The sequence below is a fragment of the Hordeum vulgare genome, chromosome 5H, assembly GCF_904849725.1.
Source record: "Hordeum vulgare subsp. vulgare chromosome 5H, MorexV3_pseudomolecules_assembly, whole genome shotgun sequence".
NCBI classification, from domain to species: Eukaryota; Viridiplantae; Streptophyta; class Magnoliopsida; order Poales; family Poaceae; genus Hordeum; species Hordeum vulgare.
In genome coordinates, this window is record NC_058522.1 from 164794145 (window position 1) to 164816777 (window position 22633).

Below are 22633 nucleotides of genomic sequence, written 5' to 3' on the forward strand. Positions count from 1 at the left end.
ACACAAAAATAATAAGCAAAGAGTAAATACAAGTAAAGGTAATAAATAACCACAAGTGGAACCGATGAAGACGAGGATGTGTTCCCGAAGTTCCTTCCCGTTGAAGGGAAGTACGTCTCCGTTGGATTGGTGTGGAGGCACAATGCTCCCCAATATGCCACTAAGGCCACCGTATTCTCCTCACGCCCTCACACAATGCGAGGTGTCATGATTCCACTAAGTGATGCCCTTGAAGGTGGCAACCGGGCCTTTACAACAAGGTTGGGGCTCTCTCCACAACTTAATTGGAGTCTCCCAACAAAACCACGGAGCTTCACCACAATGGAATGTGGCTCCGAGGTGACCTCTTCCTTCTAGGGTGCTCAAACACCAAAGAGTAACAAACTCCACACAAGAACTTGGGGGGATCAATTTTCCTTTGGCGGAAGTGTAGATCTAGGTCTCCTCCTTCAATCCCTAGCAAGAAAATAAGTTTGGGTGGCTAGGGAGAGAGATCGGACAAGAAAGCTTCAGTGCATCAATGGAGGATAGAGAGAGGTAAGAGATAAGGGGGAGGAAGAAGAACACCCGCTTTATATAGACCCCCCTCCCGGTTTTCAAACCGTTACAGCAAAAATTGCATTGGGCGATACAACCGGTTGTTGGGCCCGTATAATCGATGTTCCTATTTTAGCGGAAGAACGGGTCGACCACCGTCCTACAACCGGGACAAAACAAGAAGTTGGCCCAAGGGTGTCACCAGCCATGGCTGCTGGGCGTGACAAAGTCCCAAGCAGTACAACCGCTTGGAACACCAGTAGTATCGGCTATATTTAATATAGTGGTACAACTAGGCCACCACCGCCCAACCACTGAGCGATACAACCGCCCACAGCACCGGTACAACCGGTCAGTATAGAAAAAATAAGATTCCCTTCTCTCCAAGATGTGATGGAACACGATGGGTGCAACAGAGTTAGAGAAGAATTGATTCACACATAGCCTTCCAATGTGGATTCCCTCTTAATAGTACGGGATCCCTACGACCAAAGAAAATAAACACGTAGGGACCACGTCTTCGATCTTTCTCGTTTGGAGGAAATGCCTAACTGTCTTATGTCTTAACAAATGATACCTACATGCTTGACACCCGGTTAGATAACATAGTGAGTTGTCATCATCACCAAAATACTTAAGCAGGAGAATGCCCTTACAGCTCGCGAGTATATTTCTAAGATACTTCATGGTGTTCTTGCTGAGCAAGGGACTCTTTCTCGGTTCTCTTGTCCTGGTGCTCATGCTCAGAATGGTGTGGCTGAGCGCAAGCATCGTCACCTTCTTGAGACGGCTCGTGCGTTGATGATCGCCGCCTCTCTCCTATCTCATTTTTGGGCTGAGGCCGTCTTGACCTCCACCTATCTCATCAATCGACAGCCGTCCGCTGCTCTACAGGGTGGTGTTCCTTTCGAGCGTCTTTCTAATCGTTCTCCTGATTATTTGATGCTTCGGTTATTTTGTTGTATTTGCTATGTTCTTCTTGCCCCTTGCAAATGCACCAAAATGATCGCTTAGTTTATTGAGTGTGTGTTCTTAGGCTATAGTGATGAGCATAAGGGCTATCGTTGTTGGGATCCTATCGGTTGACAGATGCGTATTATTTAGGATGTTACTTTTGATGAGTCTCATCCCTTCTACCCGCGTCCATCTTCCTCGACCTTTTCAGTGGAGGATATATCTTTTCTCACTTTTCCTGACACACCTATCACCCACATCGAGCCTTTGCCTATTTGTTCTGCTAACTTTGCTTCTCCACCTCTTGCCGATTTTCTGCCACCATCTCCCATGGTTTCCTCACCTAGCATATCACTGGATACTGCAGCTTCATCTGTGGTGACTTCTTCGTCTCCACCCCCTAATTCTACCTTGGCGATTCCTCCTTGTATTCTTCCATCTTTTCCTCAGTATTTCACTCGTCGTTCATGTAATGTGGATGCATCTGCGGATGTCTCGTCCTCCTCGTCTCAGCCTACCTATGGCTTGCGGCCTCGTCCTCGTCTGCCTGTTGACCGCCTTAGATTTCCAACCGCTGGTGCTGCTGTTCTGGAGCCGACTTCTTATCTTGAGGTTGTTGTTCATCCTGAATGGAAGTTCGCAATGGGAGAGGAGATTGCTGCTCTTGCATGCATCGGTACATGGGATCTTCTTTCTCTTCCTCCACGTGTTCGTCCCATCACTTGTAAGTGGGTCTACAAGGTTAAGACTCGCTCTGATGGTTCTCTTGAGTGTTAAAAACCTCGTCTTATGGATATTGGCCTTCAGCGGGAGCATGGTCGTGATTACGACGAGACTTTTGCTCATGTGTCCCATATGACCACTATACACTTCTTATCGTGGCCTCTGCACGCCACTAGTCTGCATCTCAGCTTGATGTTAAGAATGTCTTTTTTAATGTTGAGCTGCGTGAGGAGGTGTACATGCAGCCACCTCCTGGGTATTGTGTTCCTGATGGCATGGTATGTCCTCTCCGTCGCTCTCTCTATGGCCTTAAGCAAGCCCCCCGCACCTGGTTTGAGCGTTTTGCCTCTGTGTGACTGCCGCTGGTTTTTCAGCAAGTGCTCATGATCCGGCATTGTTTGTCCACCTTTCTCCTCATGGTCGGACTCTTATTCTTCTTCTCTATGTTCATGACATGATCATCACTGGTGACGACCCCGAGTATATTGCCTTTGTAACGCCCGTCTTACTGAGCAATTTCTTATGTCCGATCTTGGACCTCTTCCCTACTTTCTTGGGATTGACGTCTCTTCTACCTCTGATGGATTTTTTATATGCCAGGAAAAGTATGTACGTGATCTTCTTGCTCGTGCTGCTCTTATTGATGAGCGCATTGTTGATACTCCCATGGAGCTTAATGTTCACCTCCGGTATACTGATGGTGACCCCCTGCCTGATCTGACGTGTTATCGTCATCTTGTTGGTAGTCTTGTCTATCTAGTTGCCGCTCGTTTGGATATCTCTTATCTAGTTCATATTCTGAGTCACTTTGTCTCTACTCCCACTTCGGTTCACTATAGTCACCTCCTTCGTGTTCTTCGATAGCTTCGGGGCACAATCTCTCACCATCTATTCTTTTCTTGCTCCAGTTCTTTACAGCTTCAGGCCTATTTGGATGCTACGTGGGCTAGTGATCCCTCACATCGCCGTTCACTTTCTGCTTACTATGTTTTTCTTGGTGGTTCTCTCATTGTCTGGAAGACGAAGAAACAGACTGCAACTTCTCGTTCGAGTGCAGAGGCTGAATTACAAGCTATTGCTCTTTTGACGGTAGAGGTGACTTGGTTACGGTGGTTACTTCAGGATTTTGGTGTTTCTGTCACTACACCTACTCTGCTATTATCTGACAGAATAGGTTCTATTAGCATTGTGCGCGATCCTCTGAATCATGATCTCACAAAGCATATTGGTGTTGATGCTTTTTATGTGTGCGCTCGTGTGCAGGATCAGGTTATTGCTCTTAAGTATGTGCCTTCCGAGTTACAGCTGACGGATTTCCTGACGAAGGCCTAGACTAGAGCGCACCATGGCTTCTATCTCTCCAAACTCAGTGTTGTTAATCCACCATGAGTTTGAGGGGGGTGAGAGTACTATGTATATAGCCATGTAACTTTTCGTATTTACCCTATTGTATAAGGGGTTTCCTGCATAATCTACACACATGTACATGTATATATACTGGCGTAGGCCTCCTGGAAATAAAATTTGCATATTTCCTAACACTAACATCCACTATGATGAGATGGATCGGCAACTATTCTCTGTGTGCACCCAGATTACCATTGGCATTGGCAATGGCTAGCGTGCTCGGTTCTCATCGGATCGTTGGCCACAAGGAAATGCCCCTAGCAATATTGCCCCATTTGTTCGCACTTGCTCGAAGAAAAAAAAAGCTAATTGTCAAGGAGGCTCTACTAATCGTTGCATGAAAGGATTACATCGCATGGACTCTGAGTTGCTACTAGATCAATTTATCTATCTTTGGGAGTTGTTGAGGCCAATGTGTTTTCCCACTCAGTAGGACTCCATTCGATGGTCGCTTACGGTGGACGGATCGTACTTCGTGGCCTCTACTTATGATGCGCAGTTCTTAGCCCAAATTGACCGGACTCTATTGCACAAGACCTGAACCGAAGGTAAAATTCTATATGTGGTTGTTACTCCAAAACATAAACTGGACGACGGATGGACTCCATATTAGGGGCTGGATCCATCCCAAACGTTGCATACTATGTGAATAAGTGGTTAAACGGCCGCTCATCTCACTCTGGGTTGTTCTTTTTCTCAGGAGGCTTGACACGGCTTCTCCAGAACTGAAGCTGGTGCCTCCAGTCTTGCCTCGAACACCACAACCATCTCCGAATGGTAGTGCAAGACCCTGGCTTTGGTAGGCTGCAGGTTACAAGGAAGCAGGTCACAACCGCGACATATTTGGCTTGGAATTTGTGGAAGGAACGAAATCGGCGAACTTTCAAAGGTAGAAGGTGTTCTCGAGAAACCATCGCGGCCATGACAAGAGACGAGATTCCTCTTTACTAGGAGTCTCTCACTTGAGGATTTTTCTTTCCTTCTTTTTTTCTTCTTTCATTTTCTTGTTCTTCTCTTGTTTTCCTCTTACTCTGAGTTGTGTGTGCACTGCCTAATACTTTGGGACTTTGGCTCACTTTCCCCCTTCTAATATGAATTGGTCTAAATTCTAATTAGTGTATGCGCACTAATTCGTGGTAGCGAACAGCCGCTTCGAGACACGCGTGTGTGTATTTTTCTTGTCTTCTAGCGCATGTGTTTGCTCGCATTAAATATCTTCACACTCATCACATCGATTGGAAATAACAGATTAGACATGCATTTATTTCAGGTTGTCAAAATTTAAAAAGCCATATCTTTTAAACCGTGCATTGAAATTCAGATCCATTTTCATTGTTGGAATCTCCGCGATGAGATCTTTGAAACTAGATCACGCATGGGTATGTTTCGACGAAACTTTTTTATGCCAACTTTTGTGTTATATGGTGCAACTATATTACTACATGGTGCAACTATAATACTTCATGGTGCAACTTTTTTCAAAACTAATTTTGGAGCTCCATGATCCAATTTCTATGATGTAGCGATCTAGCAACTCAGGATAACCAACTTTTTGTGATGTGTAACGAGTCTACTGTGTCGGCCAACTCCATGGTAGTTGATATGCAATCCTCCTTCCAACTCGTGAATGTGTAGTTTTTCACTGTTGGCACGCTTTGTCCACCTAGCCCACGAGTGATATGTGCAACTTAGTCATTTGTTCCAGCCAACTTCCTATTAGTCAATGTGCATCTCCCATCTAGTTGTGAATGTGTAGTTTCATTTGGGAGGGAAAATAGTTAGAGTTGCACATAGTCTGCTAGGAAGTTGGTCAGGGCAACTGGTGAATTTGCACATCTTACTACCAGAGACAGTTATATGATGAAAACTACACATTCATGAGGGTAGTGAAAAGTTGAATATAAACAAGGCACTAAAATTGCACATCTCACTAGCACGAGTGGTTTGGACATGGTGCTAGCAAGGAAAACTACACATTCATGGGGTACAGGGGAAAGTTCCACATCATCGTTAGGCAGTTGGCCGTCGTAGTATCCGAAGTTGCACATCCACTACTAGCCAGTTGGTCGAGATAGCAAACAGTGAAAACTTCACATCCACATGCATGGAAAAAGTTGCACATCAATTACTAGACAGTTTGGCTGACCAACACACAAAGTTGCACATCTCACTATCAGGGATAGTTTGGGATGGAGGTGCTACCAGTGAAAGCTACATGCCCATTTTGTAATATGAAAGTTGCACATCGACATGAGTTAGTTGCACATTGCTTTATAATCACTTGCACCAAACGGGGATTAAATATCACACAAAAAAAATTTCGTCAAAACATGGTCATGCAAGATCTAGTTTCGAAGAGCACGTCGCATGTGTTTCAACAGTGAAAACGGATCTTAATTCCAACACACGATCTATAAGTTATAGCATTTTTAAATTTCAAAAACCAAAACTAAATGTGTTCATACATGTTCACATTGATATTTATATAATTCTTTTTTTCTCTGCTTACATAATACTTTTCTAGTAACTAGTAAAATTCCCGCTACAATGCACATAAATAAATTAGTGATTAATGTTGTATCCAAGGTCGAAACTTATTTCTCCTATTCATTTGGGCGTGTTCGAACATCAAACGACCGAGGCTCCTTAAAATCAAATCGTTTGGATAGTCCACACTCCTCCGTGTTTGGCAAGCAACCAATACGCCATTGTGTCATTATTAACTATTGAAGCAACCAATCAATGCCTTTAACCTACCATCCTAATGAAAATATTATACAACTTGATAAAAAAATATGAAGTACTCGCTCATGCTATTTGTTGCAAAGCTATCTTTAATGAAATGTAATTTGCCATATTTTCTAAAGTAGGGATATCATTCCACTCAGACGGTCGTAACCAACCCCAACCACCATCCCGCTCACTCTCAACCCTCAATCTTATCACAAAATCTACTCACTCGGCTTTCTCGGGGAGAAAGCTGGTTGGGGAACTGCTCTTCTAGGTGAGCCAGTGATCCCCGCCGCCATTGCAGTCCAACAACAAGGGACGAGGGTGGCAACCACGAGGGCGGGAACCACCTTCCTATCTTGGTGCTAATTCTACCCATGGTCACTTACTTAATTCAATTTCGACATGTGACATAGTAATTCTACCCATGATGAGTTGTGATGTAGCCATTCTAAGAAAATCTCCATGGCAGCATGCCCCATCAAGCAGGTCTCTTAGTAAGGTCTTTGATGAGGAAGAAGCTAGACACACATCCATCGTTGATATCTCTCTCTTCTTCACTTGATGCCTCTAGTTAGCTAGCCCAACAAACAACCTAGATCCCATGATGGTGAGATAGTACTCGTTGTCGCATCGCTTCCCCTATATATGACAACAATTATTTTTAAATGACCAATATATAGCTTCTTATTTCTTTCATTATTTTAATTTTACAAAACAAATAGTTCACATGTGTAGATTGATTCACCCATAAGCTATTTTGATCACACGATATAAAGATTCTACATTTCTATCCCTAGGCGAAGTAAAATATGATCTAGCTAATAAATTCAACATGTGTACCACTAATGCCTTTGAAGAAGGGGAGCAGCTCGGGTGGCCACATGTGTCGCATACAAAACAAAATCTTTATTGTCAAAAAATCGGTTGTAGGAAATTCGCTATCAATAATTAACAATTTACGAAGAAACAACATGCCCTAGCACATTTGGTCGTGCATTTGCAACAATTTTTTTAACATTATCACTCATTTAATAAAACCACCATAACAACATTTGCATTAGAAAACAACCATAACAATGTATTCCGATGAAGATATATGTTCAATAAATATGTAAAGCCCAAGTTGAGGTAAGTCCATTATACCATGAACTCATTCCCAAAAAAATAATTATTTGTTGTACTAATTTCGGAGCTAAAGTTGAGTGTACAAATATATTGCCAGAAAACAGTGAAATAGTAAGTTATTTCATCAGCAGATAGATACAAGAGCACATATGAAAAATCACCTCTAATGCATGTTTGTCAAAAATAAGGAGTTACTTTACTACAAATGATGCAAACCTTAAGGTGAATTTTGTTACAATATTGTCTCGGTTTCAGGATCCCATGTCATCCACAGTGCACCAATGCACTTTTCCTAGCTATTTCACGACATAAAATATGGGAACAGCACCACCAACAATATTGAACTCTTGCTCCACTTTCAATCATAAGTTTCACACAGCTCAAAATTTCAGATTTATCAGACCGGATGTTTCACATTGAGCAGGATATACAAGCTTCGAATTTAGAAGCAAATGTTGAGATGAGATTGTAAACCGATTTGAATAGTTGTCGATTTGACAGCAGTCCATCCATGTCAATTTGTGAGCAAATCACTTTCTAACTTTGGTAACAGAATTTCAGAGCAGTTCTTTGATGTCCTGAGCATGTACATGAGATGAAAATCGTTGTAACATAGTGCAGATGGAAATAGGGATCTATTGGAGAGCATACCATTGATGTTGTCAACGTATGGGCACAGCACAAATAAACTAAACTAAACCATGGCCGAGTACTAAACACTTGAACAAATATGAACAATATATAATATGCTCCTAGTTCATTGGTTATCTATAACTCTAAAATGAAACAAAGGAGCATTACCATAACCCTGTTAAAAGATCATCCAGGATCGGTCTTGTAAATGAAAAAGAAGTTCGATTTTTTTTCCTTTCAAACTATCATATCTAAATATGTAAGCTAGCTATCTTAGCAAGCTTACCATCCACAGTTGAGTGAAGCTAAGATTGGTGCTTCTGCTTGTAGACCAGCACAATATGCCTCTTGTATCTTGTAGTAAAGGAAAACGGTGAGCTCTACTTGTGCACCTGCGCTTCATTGCTTGCCTCTTCCCCAAACTATGGATCAATTGCACCAATAGTTTCTTTAACGACAAAACAGAAAGCTTGATCACGTTCAAATGGATTTGATGATGAAAGGCATACTTTTCCATGGGACGTCCCTCTGCGATACTTCCACTCTACATCAGACAGCCTTTTATTAAATCTGAAATTTCATCTCCTTCACCTTACTCAAATCAATCATCAATTATACATTATGGTTTATTTTGTTGTAAACAATATTTTGTGAAATAATTAATTGACATGCATTAGAAGTAATAACAATCACGAAGTTCTTTCGAGACACACTATCAGTTACAAAATCTGTAAGACAACTGAAAGAAAAAATATAAGAGCAACTCACGTCAGTAATAGATGACACAATAATCTAACAAAAGAAGCACATGCGGTAGTAAAGATCTAATATAATCCAAAGCAAGATTCCAGCTTAACAATTGAGAACCATTCAGTCCTCAAGAAATACAATAGCTCACCCTCACTACGCACCAAAGATGTGTAGCCCGGATCTAATACATCATTCTATTATTTTAGGTAGAAACAAAAATCTATTCAATCTACTCCATTAGAACAAATAAGCGGTAAGAGTATGATGTGGAACCTGGGCGTTGGGAAAAAGCAGCAAGCTACAACCAGGCCCTCCTAGGAGCATTGTTGAGGAAATCGTTAACTGGTAACTGCTCGATTGCGTGGCGAGTAGGGGATTAATAGGCTAATAGGAAAGTTAATTGACCATTTAATCCATTAATCAAATGATTTATCAGTTAATTGGCTACTCGACAACCCTACGAGTAGGGATTAATCGGCAAGTAATTGGTTAATCGGACGAATTCTAGAACAGGGCCTAGGAGCACATATCATTAGAGTAGATCCAGACCTCTCCCTATGTTGTCATTCTACTTGGTCAACTACAACAACATGTAAACAGACCAATTTGAGCTCACAATGTATAGTGAAACAAGTGGATTCATGTCTTCTCTCCTTTTTCTCATGCTCCAGATAGAAGGAACTCTCTTTGTTCCTTCATGATTCATCTCTTACCGAACTTGAGAGATAAGAAAAAGGATAGAAAAGCTAGCACTTGCTTACGAAGAAGAGGAAAATAGCAACAGATAGAAAACATGATGCTTCAGCGTGGCTAATTCACCAATTTTAAAACAGTTACAAAAGACAAGAATACCACACATTAAAATCCTACATTTTAACATACCGTGATGAATCTCTAATCAAATTTTCTATCACCAAGATAATCAAAAGAAAAGGTTATACACACCTTTGAGCAAACAATCAACAACAACATAGTAATAAAGAAAGAAATCAATAGAAGATATATGTGGAAAACACCTGAATGGAAAATTATATATATATATATATATGGATCAAAGCTGCTACCTGAAAGTATGTCATGCAAGTAAATATTGTTCCAACATCTATTGCCTCATTTGAACACTTCTTAACAATAGTCTGATGAAAACAGAATTCAATATTACAAGTGGACCCTTCTTGACAATTATCTTATGTAGCTATGTTTCTGTTGCCTGCAAGCATCAAGGTATACCACTATTTTGCATCAACGTATGAACTTTGTCAGGTTAAAAAACGAAAAAAAATTCCTGAAAAATATAAGCCAATCCAAAATAGTGTCATGCAGATAGATATTACAGTTGAGCATCAACCATTGTAAATAAACAGAGCAATGACAGAAGAGATGGACTTTAGTTTCAATGACTTGATTACACAGAGAGAAGGTACGAGCTCTAAGTGTGTCAGCAATAGGTAGTTGGTTTTGGGAAAGAAGGCATATGAAAAAGATTGTATTACCCCTCAGTTTTGATGCGCCAAACTGCGTTCAGGTCTAGTGGCTCGATGCATCTTGGGCTGATTTTATGTGCATAGAAGAGAGCATCTTTGTGTTAGTTACAAACAACATCAAAATTACAACCTAAGAGTACAGAGCACATGGAAGATGGAACGACCTCTAGTTGCAACGAGCTTCTCCATATGTGCACTATGTGTTTCTCGTAAGTGTACTTCTTCAGCGTGTTCGGATGAGCACTGATCCTAGTGATGATTGTCTCTCTCTGATTCTCACAGCAAGGTCTGGACACATTTTGTACCAAATAGTCTACCAACTAAGCTTTCATCCTCGCCTGCAATGTTCAATACAGAATAATAAAGTTTAGCAAGGCCATATAGAAAGATTTGGTCTTCTACAAAGCTTGAATTATGGGCAACATATCTTAAGAAATTTACAAGAGAGTAAGGTCAACAAAGGAAAATGATTAGGATTACCCACGACTACATATAAATATAGCCACATAGATAGTTGATCTAGAGATGAGTTTTGTGGAAATACAACAAAAAGCTTGCACAGAAATAAATATTTAATCCCTACAGGAAGTAAACCTGATAAACTTGTGCCGGTAGAGACATGTCTCCATTCAGTCAATGAAAAATAAAAGTGAAGATCCTTAGAACTCAAACGTGTTGTCATCTACTACCACTGTCAAAGCATATGCATCTTGCAAGTTACAGTAGCGCAAATTAACTCACCTCTTTATTCAATTGTTATAGTTTTGATTTTGTCAGTTGTGCAACCTTTGTCACTTTGTTAACATCCTTCTCCATGCGCCTTTTGATATCTGTAATTTGTAAAAAGGAACATATTGGGAAAAAAGTGGAGAAAGGGAAAAAATGTTTGTCGTGTCATGTTTGAAGAAAACAATGAAAATTGCATATGGTACCTTTCATAGCTGATGCCTTAGTGACAACTTTTGATTCCTCATTTGAGTTCTACATAAAGATCTAAGACTGTTAGAGAGATGGGTGTCATGATTGTTCAAATAACCACTCAATTAAACTGATTTGGGGGACAAATAACATTATTTAAAGATCAACTTATTTGCATTCTTGTTACGATGGAAGCCGGTACACGGAAACAACACTTGATTGGCATCGTATAGGCATATGGCCATATATGTGACACTTGACAGTATAGAAAGCCACAAACTGTGAAGTACAGTACTACTGAGGTTTGTTGGTCCAAACTCATATAGGAGACCCTAATATTTAAACTTAGGTAAATTGAACAACTCCAATTTGGTAGTCTTTACTCACCTGAAGATCCTTGAGTAGTTTTGCCAACGTCTCAAGCAACTTCGTAATATCCCTGGCATGAATGTCATAATAACACATAGTTCAACTCATAAGAATAAAATCATGCCACATGAATTCTACCGGCTATGTTCACACAGAAAGAGACTCAAAAATACAGAAAAGGAAAAGGATGCACCTGTTCAAAGAAGCCATCCAAACCTGGCTATGCGGTACCTGATACATCGCCTTGCAAACCTAGCTCAATATCTACATTCCCCGGGGGGCATTCCTCCTTGTTGAGCTCAAACGAATTCTATTAAATTGGCAAATGTAACTGTGGAATTACTTTTCAGTGTTATAAAGGCAAAGACAGTATAACCTTTTACCCAAACTCACCGTAGATCAGTAAACTCACTGAAGAACAAATTATCTCGAAACAGGGCATGTGGAAAGAAATTACTGAAGCTTATTTTTGTGTTACCCTCCAAGCAGAAAATAATAGATTTTTGGAAACTTATGTTCTCTTGTGAAGAGTATATCAACGTGTACATGACAAATGGTGAACAAAATTTAGCAGTGCACACGCTTTCTCTTAGCCAAGATACTCAATTATACGGAACATCTAAAGACTGAACTTTCCAAAACTAAACATCTAAAAGGTTAAACAAACATCAACTTACCACGTGAGAGGAGATCCTAGGGATGAGCAGACGACCTTTGGAAGCAAAACCAGGGAGGATGGAGGCCACCAGTGCCTTGCCCCGATGAGAGCTTGGGGAAGCATCGCCCGTGTGTCCCCTGTGCAGCCTCGGATTTCACCGCGCGGCAATCAGTTCAGTCGCCTCATATCCGCGTCCAGCGAGATCGTCAGAGTCTACCGACTGTGCGTGAATGGGAGACGGTTCTGGCGGCATTGGAGGTATGGTCGGGGCTCGGGCGGCACCGACGGGTGCGGGCGGGGGCTCAGGCAGCACGGACAAGGGCGGGACGAGCGGGCGAGCGGCCACACCGGCAGGGGCGTGGGCGAGCGGCGGCGCCGGCGGGGACGGGGGTGAGTGGCGGCATCGGTGGAGGCAGGGCGAGCGGCGGCACCAGCGGCTGCGCGAGGCGGGGCGAGCGGCAGCACCGGCGGGGGCATGGGCGAGCGGTGGCACTGGTGGGGACGGGGCCGAGCGGCGGCATCGATGGGGGCAGGGCGAGCGGTGGCACCAATTGGTGCGCGAGGCGAGGGGCGAGAGGCCAACGGCGGCTGCGCGAGCATGGGAGCGGTTCCAGCGTAAGGCGTGGGGTTTATGTTCCCAGTGTGCGGGTTTCCTTATTAGCGATGGGATTAGCGAGGGTTTCCTTAACGGGAGCAATTTCGTTAACAATATATCTAGACCATTGATATCTCCACTATTAAAGGAGGATCTGCCATCGTGATGGTTCGACCAACGAACCCCCACACCCACCTATCGATCCTCTCCCGATTCCCACTTTCCTGATAAAAAGAAAAAAGAACAAAAACTCCATAAAAAACGCCCACGACCAGCCACCTACGTCCCCAAATTTCCTCACGAAACTACCGGATTGCTCCTCCCATCCCATCCCTCTCGGGAGAAATCCCCCACTGTCGCCCCATCCGAAGCAGCCACTCTCCATTGCGCTACTGGCCGACGACCACTCATAGGATTTCCCTCATAGATCACGTTGGCCCTCCTCCTCCAGGTGCCCACCGCCCCCACAGTCGTGGACGAACTCATCCTCATCTTCGCTAACCGCGCGTGGCACAGGCGCTCACGCGGGCGTCCATGGATCCGCAGATCTCACCTCCTTCCTACCACTCAAGCGCCGCCCATGTATAGGCGATGGCTTCAGCCGCGTCAACGAGGTCGAGGAGTCCCTTGACCCAACCCTCGCCCTCGTCGATGTTGATGGCCTCGCCCGTCTCGATGGGGTCGGTTACTCGATCTCCATCATTCATTTCATCTCCAGCAAGTACGATATCGGTGTCGACGTCGCGTCGGACAAGAACAACACGTGCTCATCCCTAGCTTGTGTGAGTTTTTTGGTCAACGTCGTCGTGCCGTTGCTCTCTGGGCCGACAAGTTTCTCATCCCGTCTCTTTGTCTTTCTTGTTTCTTTTATACTTCTTTGTAGATTCTTGACTGAAATGACCTGTTGTTCTTGTATGAATAAAAGTAAGCTGCTGATTCTTGAATAAAATTGAGTTCTTTGCAGATTTTCGTATGGTCAAAAGAAAGTTAGAATTGATCTTGTTCATTGACTGTTGTTTGGATGTCAGCCATCGGAACTTTAAGAGGAGGGTTATCTAGGCGTTGTGGAGGTGTCGCACTCGCCTGCAAAGAGATCCACGTGACATAGTATTGGCCGACCAGCAGAGTCCGCTTATGCAGAGGTCATTCAGTTGGTTGGTATATGCCTTTTGTACATTCTTGCCTTGGCAACAAGAACTTGGAATGGTTTGATTTGGTTCAGTTTTATTTGATTATGTAGCTATGGTCGTGTTCAATTCTCGGATATGAGAGGGAAGAATGAGAAAATATGAAGTCGTAAAGGTCTAATTTTGACTTATTTAGAGGTAATTTCAGAGCTTTAACATGTAAAGCCCCACACTACAGACCCCTTTTGAATCTCATATCTTAAAGATGGGACCTAGAAATTTTTCATGTGTTCATAATTGTTCTTTCTATACAAATTTTCAGTTTCTTTAACATGAATGATTATGTTGTAAACCCAATAATTTCTGCATTATATACTTGATGTTTGGTTCTTCTGGATAATCAATGAAAGTTCTACTGTAAATTTTGATCTGTGTGGATCCTAAATATTACTTTGATGGAAGCACAAGGATTAATATCATTTTATCAAACTCAGTGTGGCTACATATGTACCGGTATAGGTTTTATGTCTTATACTTTTGAATTCTATACTTTACTGAATTAAAGAAATAGCAAAGTTCAGGAGATGACACAGTACCACAAACAACTCATCATTTTCATAGTAGCTAGCAAATCATTTTATATTATGAGCTATTCTACTCTTCATGTGTAATATTACTATTTTTCATAGTTGTAGTATTTATGTATGTTCAATTTTAATAGAATTCTTCAGGTTTACATGGCGAGACATCTCTACTATTAAAGGGGATCTGCCATCGTGATGGTTCAACCTCGATCCCCTCTCCACGTAAGATTGGCACCTCCTTCCTCCCGGGAGTAAAACAGGCAGCCCACCCGGCGTTCAAGGTGGCCCAGAAATCAGCCCAACGCTTGCTCCCATCCCGACCGAACATAGAAAAAAATCGCTAACACGCACACACGTCTCCGCCTCCCCCACTCGCAACTCACTCCCCATCCCGATCCCGATCCCATCTCTCACCAGGAAAACTCACTACCGCCACCGGTTGTGCTCGTCGCCCCGTCACCTCTCCATCCGCTGCCGCGCGCCTTCTGGTTCAGTGAGGGGTGCCTCCCGTCCCTTGCGCCCGCCTTGGTAGAGAGAGAGGGGGAGAGAAAGCGGCGCACCTTGCGGCAAGCAACAACCGGCCCGTGTGCACGGGCAATGCAACGACGCCAGCGTCGCCTCCCGCACTGGGGCGCCGTGCTTAGGGGCTGCGCAGGGCAGTGGCCCCGGTGTCTCGTCGCGACCACCTCACGCTCCTCCGCCCGTCGACGAGCAGTCCGGGGACTCGACCTCCGCGGCGAGGGAGGGCGTCCCCGGTATCTCCTCGCCACCACCTCCCCCTGCTCCGCCCGTCGATAGGCAGGCCGGGGGCGAATCTTCGAAGTCGGTGGATCGAGCTCGCCAGCGCCGCCTCCCGCACTGGGGCGTCGTGCTTTGGGGCAGTGCAGGGCGGCGGCCCCGTTGTCTCGTCGCGACCGCCTCATGCTCCTCCGCCCGTCGACGAGCAATCCGGGGGCTTGATCTCCGCGGCGAGGGAGGCGTCCCCGGTATCCTCGCCACCACCTCCCCCTGCTCCGCCCGTCGATAGGCAGACTGGGGGCCGAATCTTCAAAGCCGGTGGATCGAGCTCCGCTGATGCGCGCGCCGCGGAGCAGGTGATGGTGCGTCTCTTGCGCTTGAGATGGAAGAGTTACTATTGTAGATAGAAGAGTTTTGTTATATTAGAGGTCTTCCTTTGTTTTATTGTAGATAGAAGAGTTACTATTTCATTATGCTGATACGTGATGTAACTTTTTTTTATCTTCACAGAACTGGGTATGTCCAAGAACAAGTTAACATTGGCTCGGCTCCACCTGGGTCAAAAGTAAAATGGTTTAGATCAGCAAGTGATGAGCCAAGATTCATCAATACAGTGACATTTGATAGCAAGGAGAATGCCCCCACCCTTGTCATGGTCCATGCTTATGGTGCTTCACAAGGGTTCTTCTTTCGGAACTTTGATGCCCTTGCAAACCGTTTCCGGGTGATTGCCATTGATCAACTTGGGTAAGCTCTAAGAAAATCAATACACTATTGTGACTTATATTCCTCAATGTGGTGATTGAAGTAATTATATTTCCATTCCTTTGCTCACTTTTTCCCAACTGTTACAATTATCCTTGATACCTGTAGAAAAGACACATTGGTCTAAAGAGTTTTGTGCATTGTAATATTTACACACAATGTGTCTTCATACCCACAACATACTAGGATATGATTCCTGACTTGTTCACATGCCACAAATCTAATTTTGATTGTTTACAATTATCTATGTTAATGATGCTTGTTCTTGTAATTGACATAAAGAAAGAAAAATATTAGTGTAGATTCATTGATCTTAGAGTTCAAGATTTATGTTAGAAATTGAATGTTATCAGTATGAGTTAAGAGGAGTCAATCGTGTCCTTTTACCTCTATGTAAGGAAAATTAATATGACGATACATAAATGTTTGCCTACTATTAGGATATGTGTCATGGATGATAAAAAATGTTTTATGCTGTTCTTGTAATTACTCCACATTGTTTGATGTTGCATATTGTTGAATTTTTCCTACCCTTTTGCAGTTGGGGTGGCTCAAGCAGACCTGATTTCGACTGTAGAAGTACTGAAGGTTAGATACAGATACTTTATTTTATTATGCTACTGGTTCCCCTCAACTGCCACTATCATTTCTGTTGTTGACCATGCCTTGGCATCAAATTTTATGGTGAACATCCTGTTTTATTTTGATTTTTGACGATCCTGCAAGTAATTGCTACTATGAGAAATCCATGTAGATTTGTTCCATCATATTGCTTTGTGATGTAGTTTCTGGTATATGCTTTTTTTTAAAACAACGAGTAACATGCTTCCTTTCGTTTTTTATTTTGGTCAACTTTGTGAACAGAAACCGAGGCTTGGTTCATAGATTCTTTTGAGGAATGGCGCAAAGCAAAGAACTTCAGTAATTTTATATTGCTCGGTCATTCTTTCGGAGGATATGTTGCAACAAAGTATGCGTTATAGGTATATTTATAATTAATTATTTACTATTGTGAATTGTTTCTGTTTCTTGGAGACATTAGTTGTACCTTCTTATTAGTGCCTAGCATGACGAAAGAGCTATATTGTTGTGCCTTTCTTCGATTCAGATTCTTCTATTCCACATGGTCACAAGAAACTTGAGAATATTTCGCAAATCTGTGCCTTGCCGAAATAAGGGTGATTGCAAAGTCTATTGTAACTTGAGGAATTGGCAAGCATTCAGTTGTAGCAGTCTGTCCTGCATGTATGTTTTCAAGTGATTGGGCATGAGTCAATTGCATTGGTTGTAGCAGCAGTCAGCGCTAAGCGCGATGTGGCTATTGTCGTCGTACTGTATTTGTTGTTGCTATTTACAGAACAACTACATTTCTGGTTACATCACACCGTAACTTCATTCCTTAAATCCATGGTGTGTTCTCTGGTCCATTGAATACATGACTTGGAATCAGATAAATTTTACTCATATGATGTAATTTATGCCAAATTTCCTCCGTAGATAATTTAGGAACCGCATTGCATGTGCATGTTAAGTTCTTCTGTCAATTTATCTTATTTCGATAGAAAGATAGACGTGAGGCACAACTGCCATGGACCATTCCCATAACTCATGTGCTACTTCATGATGATACACTTCCTTCAATAAGCTCACTCTTTGAGATTTTAGCCGGTAGAGAAATAGATTGAGATCCTCTGGTCTTGCCTGGAGATGCTATATTATGCATGGCGATTCAATTTTCAGTCCGTGTAGATTAGTGATTATGAGCCATCAGGGACCTTCTAGGCTTTTAATATAAATTCAGGTATGCATTCATCCACTGTGCATGTTTAATTAACAGAATAAAATGTATGGTGTACTATACACTTCAAAGTATGTATAACTAATTTTAGCTTATGAAACAAACAATTCATCGGCTAGCTGAATCAGATGATGATCTATGGCAATCGACCTAGAACAAAAAAAGTAATTTCACTATTTTTTTCAATTGCATTCTACTGAACTTTGGTGTAAGTTCTTTTTTCTTAGGGTATTTTACATTTTAGGCTTTAGGGAGCAGAGGGCGTTGAGATCTGCTGCTTGAGGGATAGAGATAGGTGAGGAAGAGAGAGAGCACAAAGATGAGAGATAGAGAGGGGCGAGAGACACTAATTGACACATATTTAGATAGAGGGCTTGTTGGATCTGCTGCTGGCCGCTGCTGACATCTCTACTATTAAAGGGGGATCTGTCGTCTGTCGTGATGGTTCAACCTTGATCACCTTCCACGTATGATTGACACCCCCTTCCTCCCACGTGTAAAACAGGCAGCCCACCCGGCGTTCGACGTGGCCCAGAAATCAGCCCAACGCTTGCTTCCATCCCCAACCGAACACACAGAAAACAAATTCGCTAACACGCACACACGTCTCCTCCTCCCCCCACTCCCAACTCCCTCCCCATCCCGATCTCGATCCCATCTCTCGCCAGGAATACTCGCTGCCGCCGTCGATTGTGCTCATCACCCCGTCACCTCTCCATCCGCAGCCGCGTGCCTTTCTGGATCGGTGAGGGGTGCCTCCCATCCCTTGCGCCCGCCTTGGTAAAGAGAGAGAGGGGGACAAAAAGAGATAAGAGAAAGGGAGGAGCGGATAGCGGCGGCGCTGGCCTAATCGCCGACAGAGGAAGACGAGGTCGTGGTTCCAACGCGTGGCGAATCGGCGCTGCTGATTCGCGGCTGTCGACTTCCTTGTTTGCTTCTGGCCGTGGGCGCGGCGCACCTTGCGGCAAGCAAGAACTGGCCCGTGTGCACAGGCAAGGCAACGACGCCAGCACCGCCTCCCGCACTGGGGCGCCGCGCTTTGGGGCAGCGCAGCGGGAGGAGGGAGGACCCCTCCATGTGGTTGCCGTCGTTGCCGTGCTCGGTCAGGAGGAGGAGGCCGCTTATGGGCAGGTATATGTTATAAACTTAATTTGTCTTACTTATAATGGAAAACTCTGCTTCAACCTTTTATTTGTTTGCAGACTCGAAGTGGAAAGACACACACAATGCTTGATGAAATCAGTGAGTTGGGAGTGAAGCCTGATTCAGAATGTGGCATGGCACCACGTATTTTTCAGTTCTTGATTGCGAGAATCAGAGCGGTATTTTTTTAAATCTGTTGATAACAAAAGACTTGTTGCTGAGAATAGGGTAATGTGTCTTATAATGCTATGGTTTGTAAATCTGCTATGTGTGAATCCTAAAATTGCAGGAAGAAGAGAGCAGGAGGGATGAGAATCTTAAGTACAACTGCAAGTGTTCTTTCCTGGAGATCTACAATGAACAAATTACAGATCTTCTTGACTCGTCATCCACAAAACTTCAAGTATGCTTTCTTGATGTTACTTTAAGTGAATATGACTTACTAGGGTGATGCCGTCAATCATTACTTGTACTACACATAAAACCTAATGTGCAGCTCCGTGAAGATACGCGGGTTGGTGTCTATGTTGAAAATTTGACTAAACGTGAAGTTACATGTGTCAGTGACATCATAACACTTTTGATGCAGGTAAATACATTTGTTCTAGGATTTTTTTTTCTTGCAAGTATCCTATGGTGGTTTTCAGTGTATTTAACTAAATGCATATGCTTGAAACCTACTGCAGGGTTCTGTGAATAGGAAAGTGTATATGATACACTGGAACCTTTTTACCTTTTTAGTTTCTAGCACTACCTAGCGCATCTGCTATAGCGTCGCTTTCGTCGTTATTTGGTATTACTGTGGAACTGCACTTGGTTTCTTCCAACCATAAGCATGCCTTAACAGCCGCACTTGAGTACTCTATGATTGTGTTGATGAGCTCATCAGATTCTAACCGATGAATTTGTGTCAAAGGAATCCTAGAAAGAAAAAGAACCATGTCTAATGTCACCATCTGGCTTGAGAAGCCATTTCCTTTGATGTTCTAATTGTTTCTTTGCTGGTAATGGCAGATATGCTCGCGAACCTAATATCATGAGGTACATCAAGATAGCGGCTATGCTGCCCAACAGAACCATCAGGGATGTTGCATTGCGATGCTCAGTAAGTTTCTTCGAAATATCTTAAGTATCTCTTCTCTTCTATAGTATGTCTTAAGAGAGGGGTTTAAGCCTTTTTCATAGTTTATTTCTGTTTTCCCGAATCCTTACCAAGACAATGTCCTGATATTCTGTACCTGTAAATACGACCCCTAACAATAGGTAACTTGAAGGATATGTCACAGTTACCAACGCGTGGATGAAGTTTATATGGGTGTATTTTATATAGTGGAATAGTCCCTCCCTCTGCTTTTGGATCCATAATGCACACGTCCAATTAATTAAGGCGTAATAAAGTAATAAGGGCTTGTCCTGGACAAAGTTTATGTCTCTGTTTTCCGTGAGAAGCCTCTGTTTTCTATGAGAAGCGTAGTGTTCATTGTGATTCCCTTAGAAATAGTATCGTGATGATTGCCATTTTGGTCTGTTCCTTTTCAACTGCATGCCCTGGTTTCTTTCTGATGTACTCCCTCCGTTCCTAAATACAAGTCTTTTAAGGTATTTCACTAGGAGTCTATATATGGAGCAAAACGAGTGAATCTACACTCTAAAGTATGTCTATATACATCCGTATGTAGTCCATTAGTGAAACATCTAAAAAGACTTATATTTAGGAACAGAGGAACCGAGGGAGTATATCAGTATAACATCACATGCACATAAACCACTATGTTCGGCTGACATGCGCCTGGGCTGTTGAGTACAGTCTTGGGAGTAAGGAAGCAGAGATACTTCTTCAATCACAAAATTTATGTTGTTATGAGAATTACCATGACAAGCAAGCACTGAATCTTTCTTGGCTATCTATAAAATCTATTGCAGCGGTACATGGCTTCTGAAGTGCCGAGTAAAAATGACATGCTTGTAAAACACACATTTCCAAAACAAGAACAATTGTTTGATCAATGTTGTTATATATTTTTATATTTATTATGTGGCAATGCATGGGCATTCAGTCCTAATGATTTTCTCATCCACTTTGTCCAATCATTGTTCTTCATTCTTTTTTTTCATTTTCAAGTCTATGTTGTTGTTCTTGTAGTATCTTAACCTGTTATAATGCACATTTGTTGATGGAGTTTGACACAAGATGCTAGAGGTCGAGGACGTGTGGTTTTGTGTTTAATTCTACATGCAAAATGAAGGAACACACTCTGCGTATGTCTTTTAAAAAGACAGGTCATTTAGCGCACCACATTTGTTGATGGAGTTTGACACATGATGCTAGAGGTCGACGACGTGTGGTTTTCTGTTTAATTCTACATGGAAGGGACACACTCTGCGCATGTCTTTTTAAAAAAACAGGTCATTTGGCGCACTTTTTTCTACATACAACTTATGTTTCACTTATTCTTTGTATTTTTCAAGGGTGGGCTGGAGAAGGTTTTCCTTGGGTCTGATTTTAGATAGGTTGGATGAGCTTATCAGTTTTCATTTTATGGCAGGAGGAACCATACTTCATGAGTGTTTGATGCTCTAGATGGGATGCGTGGGAGGTTGCTTCAAAATTTATGTCCATGTGTTTTTAGCCAAGCCAATGTGTAGTTCATGATATGTGATGTGCAAGAATATCGTGTGTGTTGGGCTTTTCATGTGTACTTTCCACTTATAGCATGAATAACATTATGAATGACTATGTGTTGTATATATGAATCAAGCTTTTCGTAATATGCCTTTTCTCTCACATGAAGAGAAAACCTGTACGATTTTTCTAAATAGCATAAAAAAACTACTAATAAAATACTTCAAGAATGTTCAACAGAGCAGTGTTAACAGAAAACTAGAATTATGAGATTCTCAATTACCATAATTATTTTCTAATTATATTTTGTTATCCCGTGGCAACGCACGGGCACTCAACTAGTTGTAATTAAAATGTCTAAATTTGTAGTTAGATTGTCTCATCTTTTTTTTTAGTAGCATTAGATTAAAAGGTCTAGATTTGTAGTTGGATGTGCCTCCTCTTTTCTTTTACGGCACTCAACTAGTTGTAATTAAAATGTCTAAATTTGTAGTTAGATTGCCTCATCTTTTTTTTAGTAGCATTAGATTAAAAGGTCTAGATTTGTAGTTGGATGTGCCTCCTCTTTTCTTTTACTGGTAGTAGATTGATACGTATTAGGAAGACAAATTATTTTATTTTATAAATTATTAAAGACCAAAAGTTTTTTTTTTCTATCGAACGCTAGAAAGCAACCGGCTGCTCCCTAACGCGTCCATGAATTGGCAGGAGCACTCCTGCCGTTGCCCGTCAAAAAAGGATGCTATAGTACATGGCTACGTGTTCAAAATTTAATGTGTGTGGATGGGGTGGAAGGAGGATTACCATTAAAGAGATGGAGAGGGGAAGATTTTAGCTGGAAGGAGGAGAAAAGGCACAATTTAACGGTAAAAAGAAGTTGAAAATACCACTTCATGTACACGTGTCAGATGTTGAACTACTGAAATATATATGCGCAGAGCAATTAACTACTTCCTCCGTCTAAAAATA

At 42.4% G+C, this 22633-nt stretch overlaps 1 long non-coding RNA gene across 1 annotated transcript; it reads right to left on the reverse strand.

Annotated features, from left to right (window-relative positions):
• Positions 1-11124: 11124 nt before the first annotated feature.
• On the reverse strand, positions 11125-11690 carry LOC123399653. Its single transcript, XR_006610414.1, has 3 exons — positions 11652-11690; positions 11279-11327; positions 11125-11176 (listed from the first exon to the last, which is right to left on the reverse strand). It is a non-coding gene; the product is annotated as an uncharacterized LOC123399653 (long non-coding RNA).
• Between the last annotated feature and the right edge of the window lie 10943 nt (positions 11691-22633).